This window comes from Borostomias antarcticus (assembly GCF_949987555.1).
Source record: "Borostomias antarcticus genome assembly, chromosome: 12".
Lineage (NCBI taxonomy): Eukaryota > Metazoa > Chordata > Actinopteri > Stomiiformes > Stomiidae > Borostomias > Borostomias antarcticus.
In genome coordinates, this window is record NC_140245.1 from 23492303 (window position 1) to 23502462 (window position 10160).

At 49.0% G+C, this 10160-nt stretch overlaps 1 protein-coding gene across 1 annotated transcript in view; it reads left to right on the forward strand.

Annotated features, from left to right (window-relative positions):
* Positions 1-10160, forward strand: part of gpc5a (glypican 5a) — a gene marked incomplete at both ends in the record, with an annotated part of 92240 nt that overhangs the window by 12898 nt on the left and 69182 nt on the right. The gene's annotated exons all lie outside the window — the stretch shown is intronic.

Genomic DNA, 10160 nt, shown 5'->3' on the forward strand with positions numbered 1-10160 from the left:
GCCAATCAAGTGCTCAGACCACAGATTCCCACCAGAGGACCCTGATGGAGGATGTGGTCGCCATTCTGTCTCAGCTTACTGTATCAAGCCCCCGTGGAGCTGGATGGATTTACAGGACTGGGTGATGCGCGGTTCCCACTGTACCATTGTTTTGGATGAGTGATTAGACCACACAAAAAAACAGACGATTCTTATTGTAATGTTTGGAATTGGGGAATTCTTTCCACGCGTGTCATTCTTTTTACTCGTACAGTATGGCTACGGTTTCTTAAAAGAAGGTCTTCTGGGTTATGGGGTGTTTATATCCATCTAGCCTGGTCTGGTAGCAGCAGCTGTCCAAGGAGGGTCGCCACCAATCACACTTCAAAAGGTCTTCATTAACCCTCCATAAAGCAAATGTAGAGTGCTGTTAACATGACATGATGACATTATGCATTATTCAAACGGTGATGTCATTTACATGACATGGGGCTCTTGTAAAAACTAAATTTATAATATGTTATTTTACATTTCCAATTTCATGCTTTTCTCTCTCCATTACATTACATTACAGTCGTTTAGCTGACGCTTTTATCCAAAGCGACGTACAATAATTGCATTTAACGTAGGAAGAGCCAATGTGCTACTTCTTGCCAGAACTCACAAGTGCATCTCCTTTGTAAAACAAGTGACTAAGAGCATAATCTAGTGCTGAAGGCAAAGTGCAAGAATAGGCAGAGTTCCATCCCTCCTCTCTCTCTCCATCCCTCCTCTCTCTTCATCCCTCCTCTCTCTCTCCATCCCTCCTCTCTCTCTCCATCTCTCCTCTCTCTTCATCCCTCCTCTCTCTCTCCATCCCTCCTCTCTCTCCTCTCTCTCCATCTCTCCTCTCTCTCTCCATCTCTCCTCTCTCTCTCCATTTCTCCTCTCTCTCCATCTCTCCATCCCTCCTCTCTCCATCTCTCCTCTCTCTCTCCATCTCTCCTCTCTCTCCATCTCTCCTCTCTCCATCTCTCCTCTCTCTCATCCCTCCTCTCTCTCTCCATCCCTCCTCTCTCTCTCCATCCCTCCTCTCTCTCTCCATCTCTCTCCTCTCTCTCCATCTCTCCTCTCTCTCCATCTCTCCTCTCTCTCTCCATCTCTCCTCTCTCTCATCCCTCCTCTCTCTCTCCATCCCTCCTCTCTCTCTCCATCTCTCTCCTCTGTCTCCATCTCTCCTCTCTCTCTCCATCTCTCCTCTCTCTCCATTTCTCCTCTCTCTCTCCATCTCTCCTCTCTCTCATCCCTCCTCTCTCTCTCCATCCCTCCTCTCTCTCTCCATCCCTCCTCTCTCTCTCCATCTCCCTCCTCTGTCTCCATCTCTCCTCTCTCTCTCCATCTCTCCTCTCTCTCTCCATCTCTCCTCTCTCTCTATCTCTCCTCTCTCTCCATCTCTCCTCTCTCTCTCCATCTCTTTTCTCTCCATCTCTCCTCTCTCTCTCCATCTCTCCTCTCTCTCTCCATCTCTCCTCTCTCTCTCCATCTCTCCTCTCTCTCCATCTCTCCTCTCTCTCTCCATCTCTCCTCTCTCTCTCCATCTCTCCTCTCTCTCCATCTCTCCTCTCTCTCTCCATTTCTCCTCTCTCTCTCCATCTCTATTCTCTCCATCTCCCCTTTGAACGTGAAAGCAGGTAATTGCATGGAGGCCTCTCAATATGTTCCATTTGCTGCTGTGGTTTTTAACGGGGAGGAAACCCAGTGTTTTCCTCATCAATCCTGTTTGCCTGCGTGTCTCTAATTGGAGCTCTAATTGGAGCCTGTTGTTTTGCGAGGACCAGAAGTGGCCTAATGAATGCAAGATGGCCGAAGCATGGGCATGCTAGCAGGGCACTCGGAGGAGTGGAGTTTAACAGGTACGGCCAATAGCCTCTTATCTGTTGACCCCGAGCCCTTGTTGCTCTTTTGTCCCTCAAAAATGTGGATGTCCAGGCGCCCCTGGAAGGCTGTTGGTCCTATCGCCAATGAGGGTCATTGAAAAATCTGCAATCAAATCAAATCAAAGTGCAATCAGAGCTCACAAGAGCTGTTGCATTTGTTTCAATGTGTTTTGAAGCATGCACACGCTTTTCCAGTGACTTTGAACGTGATTGCCTGCAAGCCTGTTGAGAAGTTCAGTCACGGAAGTTGGCAAATGTTTTTATTTTTTATTTTTATCGCTTTCTAAGAGAAACTCTGTTCTTTCGGTGTCAGATCTTGTTTTAACTTGATCTGTTCCACAGGTGGAGACAGTTAATGCTAGTTTCCTTCAGACATAAAGGGTAAACCTCCATGAAAGGCAGGAATCCTTTCTTCCTCTGCCTGTGAGAGTGAAAAAGCACCGTGGCCTTGACTGCTTTGTCCCGCTGACCGCTACAGTGTCCGAGTCTGAGGTCTGTTCTGCTCTTCCAGTCGCGTTAAGTTCAAGCCTTTAATACACAGAAGCAGACGTCAAGTTCAGAGGATAAAGTCTGGGAATCAAAGAGAGAGAGGTGGGGGTGTGGGAGGGAGGCAGAGAGAGACACACACACAAGTATTTTACCCAACATTCACAGTCGGCGAGGCCAGTGGCTAACACACTGGGTTCCCTTCCCCTTTTCTGCCTTGCACAAAAAAACTGCCCGGCTAACCGGGTGACTTGTCTGCCCTCCGTTCATTTAACTAGCACTCTAAAACAAGTGCCTTGGCTTAAACACATCTCTAATTGGACCATTTTCGTGGCGGCTCGAAGACGAAACCAAACGAGGAATGCTGAGTGTCACTGTTTGTTTGTCTCGGCTCAGCTAAACCCTGCAATTATGTGAGCACTTCAGAAAATGCACACACACACACACACACACACACACACACACACACACACACGCGCAGTGAAGAAATCTGCAAACAATCTTAATGTCCCCCTTCCTGAAATGTGTGTGTGTGTTATGCAGGGTGGGACGTGGCTTGAATGTTGAGGTGACGGGTTAGGAGACAAATCTTAATTGCTGTCAAGTATTTTTATTTTTTTCCTCCCAGGGAAAGAATATAGGCTATTCTTCTGGTTAGTTCCATTTCATTGGATCTCTAGGAGCCGCAGTGTTTGAGGGAGATGTGAGATTGTGACATTCATTGGTTCATGTCTTAGTAGAGCCACATGATGTTCCCTTACAGTGAAGAAAAGTTACTATATTTGTCACGTTTTGGCTGCCTGCCTTCTTCAGAGAAATTGCTCTGTGTAGCTCTGGGTTTTATGACTTGTTTCTTTGTCTTCCCTGACAGTTAGCCATTCTATAATCCCACTCTTTTTTTTTTGGTTTCCTTAGTTTCACGACTGTCTGCATTTGGCTGCATGCATATAAACGAGCAGAGAGTAATAGTTTTATTGAAGGTTTTATCTCCATGTCCAAATGTGCCTCACAACAGCTTGAATTCACTGAAATCGCCTTAAAGCCTGTTATTTTGTGCGCTTCATGCTTGAACTACTCTTCAGAACCCCCCCCCCCCCCCCCACAGACCCCCACACCACACTTGACCACTCCCATAGGTGTTTGGGCTTGGAAACGGACTGACCCCCCTGTCCGCCTTCTCATAAAAATACCACAGTCTTAATATGGTCCCATTTAGGATTTTCAGCTCAAAGAAAGCATTATTTTTCACAGACAGTGCTCATTAGAGGGCCTTGGTGGTGCCTGATTTGGACGTGTGACCCTCTCTTAGACTGACGAGAAAGAAACCCCATGTTTACCCTATAACCCCATGTGTACCCTATAACCCCATGTTTACCCTATAACCCCATGTTTACCCTATAACCCCATGTTTACCCTATAACCCCATGTGTACCCTATAACCCCATGTTTACCCTATAACCCCAATGTTTCAGGTGAGGGGGTATTTTTCAGACACTGAGTTTGTTGAAGTACTTAACAGAAAAAATAAAACTGAGTCAATACCCAACCTGTTTTGTGCACACTAAATTGGTCCATTTCTATAGTGTGTGATTGTAATTTCTAGGATGTAATTGTAATGGGGGGGAAAAAAACTTTAAAAAACTCAATTTCACGCCTGGTTCACAAACCATGAGCTTAATTGAGATATTTCAAAGACATTTGGCAAAAGTATCAATTTAGTAATAAGAGACCAGACCATAAGGTCGTCTCTAGGGGAGAGGTTTGGTAAATATTTATCAGTTGTAATAACCACACAAACAGCTGGCCCTCTCATCCATCTCCAAAGCCTTTCTCTCCCTCTCTCTCTCCCCCTCTCTCTCTCTCTCACACACACACACACACACACACTCTCTCTCTCTCTCTCTCTCTCTCTTTCACACACTCTCTCTCTCCCATTCCTTTGTGGGAGCCCGGGACCTTTCATTTGGCTTCTGCTCTTTGTCCACGGCAGTGCCTCCTTTGTTGCGGTCTCTTACAAGAGGTGTGTGTGTGTGTGTGTGCTGTGTCCGTGCGTGTGTGTGTCCGCGTGTTTGCTGTGTGTGTCCGTGTGTGTTTGCGTGTGTGTGTGCGTGTGTTCGGGCCTCCTCGAGATTTCCCACAGAACGGGGTTTGGCTTTGTGATTCAGGGCTGGACAGTTGATCCAGGGGAGGACAGGAGAGAGAAAGAGAAAGAGAGAGATGGAGAGAAAGAGAGAGATGGAGAAAGAGAGAGATGGAGAGAATGCTGCCTATTGAAAGTCTCTCCACAGCGTTTGAAGTGTCAGAAGATCAGAATTTAGCAGGAAGCAGGATTATTCGGCGGTCAATACTCTCCTAAATACATGCAACATTCTTTCCTAAAATCTCCTTATTTTCTGTCAGACATTTGACGCTGTGTTCAACAGAGAATTAAAAACACTTGGATATTCAAAACTTGCATGAGTTTCTACTCAGTCTTCTTAATGTAATGGAGATGGAGCATGAAATTGGAAATGTAAAATACCATATTATACATTTGGTTTTTACAAGAGCCCCATGTCATGTAAATGACATCACCGTTTGAATAATGCATAATGTTGTCATGTCAACAGCTTGTTGTTTGCTTTATGGAGGATTAATGAAGACCTTTTGAAGTGTGATTGGTGACGACCCTCCTTGCATTGTAATTGCATTGTCATGTTTTCCTTTCACAGTGGCTGGTGGTCATGGCACCACTGTTGACTCCATCTCCGTGCCCAGTGTGTGTGTGTATGTGTGTGTACGTGTGTGTGTGTGTGTGTGGGTGCAGATGGCTCCTGAAGTTCTGTTCACACACTCTTGTCAACACGGGAGCTGTCTGTAGCCTGGTGGGCCACTTTGACATTGCCGTAGGTAGCAGTGTGTGTATGCAGTGTAGATCAGAGCGTGGGAGGAAGACACACACACACACACACACACACACACACGCACACACACACACACACACACACACACACACACACACACACACACACACACACACACACACACACACACACACACAACCCATTCACAAGCTGCATCTGAGCCAGAGATGAGCCCTAGAAATACACCCTCTTGTCAGCACTTTACATTGTCTGTCTCCCGAGTGCCTGTTTGAAATGGAGATTTATCGCCGCTGGCTGCTCCCTTCAGACAACCTGGGGACTAGATTGGATTATAAAGTGCAGCCGCTAAACAGCAACTCTGCTGTGGGGACAGTTTTACACGCCTTTCACCACGGAAAGTTCCAGAGTATTCAGCTGGTTGGAGAGAGATGCAGTTTGAAAAATGTCTGACGCATAAGTGCTGAGTATGGAGATATCGCCGTTCAACAACCAGACTGACCCAGGTCAAATATTATTTGTGCTAACTCTGGTAAAGAAAATAATAAATAAATACCTTTGGTGTAGGGTGTCAATCAAATGCACCTTAAATACTTCTTAAGTATGTGTACGTATACAAAATGTACAAATACTTGGCACAGTATTTGATCCAGGTTAAGTTTTTCTGCTGTTGTAACGCCCAAATTCCCCTTCCTGCAGATTATTTAAGTTATTTCTTATTATATAAGTGGTTGCCACTATAGCAGAAGTTCACCACAGTTGCTGTTACCCCTGGTACTGTGCCCAACGCAAGGTTTTACTGTACAATCAGTGCAAAAACAGCTTTAATACCAGTAATACCAAGCGTAGGAGTTGAGAGACTGACATGGGATTCACTGACACAGAAACGATAGGTCTTTATGAAATTGCAGGGCTGGTGTACAGCAGCGGAAACTTTTCGGACTCTTTTGGACGTTTTTAATGTTTTTTAAACCCGAGAGGAAGGTCTGTTAGGGTGAGGGTGGGCTGTGGGGGGGGGGGCAACATTTTTTGAGGATTAGCGAGGAAATATAGAACATCTCCTAATATATTTCCTGTGCGTTGGCGCGGGGTTGTTCTGCGGGCGACGTCAGCGAGGCTGCTGGGTATTTCCAGAGTCAGGAAGGAGTCTCTGAGGATTATGGTCTAGCCGGCCCGAGCAATGAACGTCCACTAACACCGAGTCCACTGTCAGCCTCTCCCTCCCTCTCTTTCCTCTCCTCCTCCTCCCTCCCTCTCTCTACCCTTCTACGAGGCAGATATAATGACATAATTGCCTTCCTATATCGCTCGAGCCTCCGGTCTGAGTGACAGACGGATGTGGTTCTGGCCAATTACAGCGAGGCTGCTGGTTTCTGATACTCCCATGTTGACGTTCAGGATTTTGATGTTCCGATTCGTCAGTTGTCCTCACGATGATTGATGAATCGGAACGGTTTTTTGTTTTAGATATGGAAAGTTAGTTAATCCCTCTTTCTTTTGATTCTCTGGGGCTCTGGATGCTTCCTGCATCCCAAATCTTTGCTCATGTGGAAGGAACGCTGGCCGGCAAACGCTGCTTCCAAAAGATTTACCTCAGAGGAGACGGGGAGATAAGCTAAGGGTTTGCCTTTGGAGGTTTGACATAGATTGATTCATATCGTCCGTTTTCTTTTCCGAAATTCCCTTTCCCCTCCAGTCACAAGGGAACGTGAAGATGGTATTAACGACAAAGAACATGCCTCTTCTGGTCAAGATGGACCTGGAATTGGTGCAGTAATTGCTCCTGTAATCTGGAAATATGTTCTATACCTGCAGGGAATATAAGGTCATTGTTGGCTGCTCACTCGAGCCTGTCTAAGGTGCCCTAACCCCTCAGTAGGGCCCTGGGTGAGGTGCCCTAACCCCTCAGTAGGACCCTGGGCTAGGCTGGTCAAACCCCTCAGTAGGACCCTGTGTGAGGGGCCCTAACCCCTCAGTAGGGCCCTGGGTGAGGGGCCCTAACCCTTCAGTAGGGCCCTGTGTGAGGTGCCCTAACCCTTCAGTAGGGCCCTGTGTGAGGGGCCCTAACCCCTCAGTAGGGCCCTGTGTGAGGTGCCCTAACCCTTCAGTAGGGCCCTGTGTGAGGGGCCCTAACCCTTCAGTAGGGCCCTGGGTGAGGCTGCCCTAACCCCTCAGTAGGGCCCTGGGTTAGGCTGTCCTAACCCCTCAGTAGGGCCCTGTGTGAGGGGCCCTAACCCCTCAGTAGGGCCCTGGGTTAGGCTGCCCTAACCCCTCAGTAGGGCCCTGGGCTAGGCTGCCCTAACCCCTCAGTAGGGCCCTGGGCTAGGCTGCCCTAACCCCTCAGTAGGACCCTGGGTGAGGCTGCCCTAACCCTTCAGTAGGACCCTGGGTGAGGGGCCCTAACCCTTCAGTAGGACCCTGGGCTAGGCTGCCCTAACCCTTCAGTAGGACCCTGTGTGAGGGGCCCTAACCCTTCAGTAGGACCCTGTGTGAGGGGCCCTAACCCTTCAGTAGGACCCTGTGTGAGGGGCCCTAACCCTTCAGTAGGGCCCTGGGTGAGGGCCTGGGTGAGGCCCTCAGTAGGGCCCTGGGCTAGGCTGCCCTAACCCTTCAGTAGGGCCCTGTGTGGAACAGCCAGCGCCCTGGGGGCCAGGGTGGGGAAGGCCCCAGACAGCCGCACACAGAGCTGCCTTTGAAACCTAATGAAAGGTTTATTATGGCCATTATTATTTCACTCCGGCTCTTAAAACTGAGACTGCTCTGTGCTGCCTGGCCCCCCCCCGCCCCCCCCCACAAAGCTCCCGCCGGTCACGCCAGAGGAGGTGTGTGAGTCCTGCGCCGTGCGCCGGTGAACACACGCGAAGCACACACACACACACACACACACACCCACGCGGTCTCTCCCCCTGCCCGCCGTTGCGCTTTGCCGAGTCTCTCTTCCGGAGCGGCGTGCGGAAGGTGGCGTCCTCGGCCCCCGATCAAGGGCCTTTGAAGTGGAGAGGAGAGGGGGAACACAGAGGCTCCTCAAATATTGATTTAAAAAACCTCCAGAGACGGAGGAGAGAGGGAGAGAGAGAGAGAGAGAGGGAGAGAGAGAGAGAGCGAGAGACAGAGAGAGAGAGAGAGGGAGAGAGAGAGAGGGAGAGAGAGAGAGAGGGAGAGAGAGAGAGGGAGAGAGAGAGAGAGAGAGACAGAGACAGAGAGAGAGGGGGAGAGAGAGAGAGAGACAGAGAGAGAGAGGGAGAGGGAGAGAGGGAGAGAGAGAGAGGGGGGGGGGACGAGAGAGAGGGAGAGAGAGAGAGAGGGGGGGAACGAGAGAGAGAGAGGGAGAGAGAGAGGGAGAGAGAGAGATAGAGAAGGAGAGAGGAAGAGAGACAATGAAAGAGGAAGTCAGATGAGAGGCCTGATTCCCTGTGTCTCCAGAGCCTGGTCTGGTTTCCTGTCCTCCTCCATATTCTATTATCTGTCTGTCTGACCGCAACCCTTAATGACTATTGTGTGAGGAAGTAAGTACAACTTTATTTGTATAGTAGCACCTTTCATACAAGGAATGCAGTTCAAAGGGCTTCACAACAGGGAAATGACATGCATGGCTTCACATGTGGATCATTCCAAATGTATAACTAGCTTGTTTTTGTGTGGAAATAACAGCCAGCGACAACAAGCCAGCTTCGCGTGTGCGTGTGTGTGTGCGTGTGTGTGCGTGTTTGTGTGTGCGTGTGTGTGTGTCAGAGATGTGCGAGGGAGATGGTTCAGGTTGTCTAAATCAGGCTTGTTTGTTTGCTGTTCAGCAGAAAGCACTCAGAGATAAGGCGGTCGGAGCGACCCGGTCTCCACTCTAGAGGGCCCAGATAGACACGCAGCCGACCGGCGCTGAGAGAGAAGACACACTCCTGTAATCAGCGTTCCTCTCCCCCCCACCCCCACACCCTCCCCCCTCAGAGCTGAGTGCCTCCCGGTTTGTGTAATTGAAGGCTGAAACGAAGGCCTGTCTTTGGACCGCTGTTTGAGGACCACCCTCCGAGTACAGATCAGGTCTTCAGAGACGCTTTTGAAGCGACGTCGGCGAGGGAATGAGATCTCTGGAGAAGCTAGCGCGAGCTAACCTTTCTCTGGTGAGAAACGTTCTCAACTTAGCTAGCGCTAGCTTCCCGCGCCCACGCCATACTGTACATCTTTAGTGTTGATCTTAACTGTATATTAGATATTCACACACAAAACAGACATTAAAGGATTTCTCCTCAATATTACAATTCTGTAACTGTACGACTTCAAAATTCATTTTAAAACGTAAATAATTTACAAACATTCTGACCACCTGTGACGCTAGAAATGTACATTTCCAATCAAGTCAGGGTGGGACTGTGATGTGACAGCATTGTCACGTTATTTAATGACATCGTAGCTACGTATTTCAGCAGCAGTGACAGCAACGTTGCCGTACAGTCTCCTCCAGGTCGGTTATTCCGCGGCCGTACGGGCACGGTGTCGACGACGTCGGCTGTCGGTACCGTCGCAAATGACCGAACTACGACCAATGTGTACCGTCGGCGTCACATACCATGCTAGTAGGGACACGCGGAGGGAGGGAGGGCACGGCGTCTGTGTGCCACGCTCCGTCTTGAGAGACCGACATCCTTGATCTTACTCAGCCGAACGCATTAGCGCAAAAAAAAACACCACCAGCTACTGTGTAACCCTAGCCGCCCCCCCCCCCCCCATCCTGCCCTGTCAAACTCGAGCCAGCCCACACTCCCACAACACCTCAGTTTAGCCGGCTGTGTTTGCGTTTGGGAAACAATGCCCCCTTTATTGAAACTGAGGACGAACAAAAAAAAACACCAAAAAAAACTTATTTCATCCCCCCCAAATCTCCCACCCCCACCCCAACACACTCACACACACACACTAGCCTTTT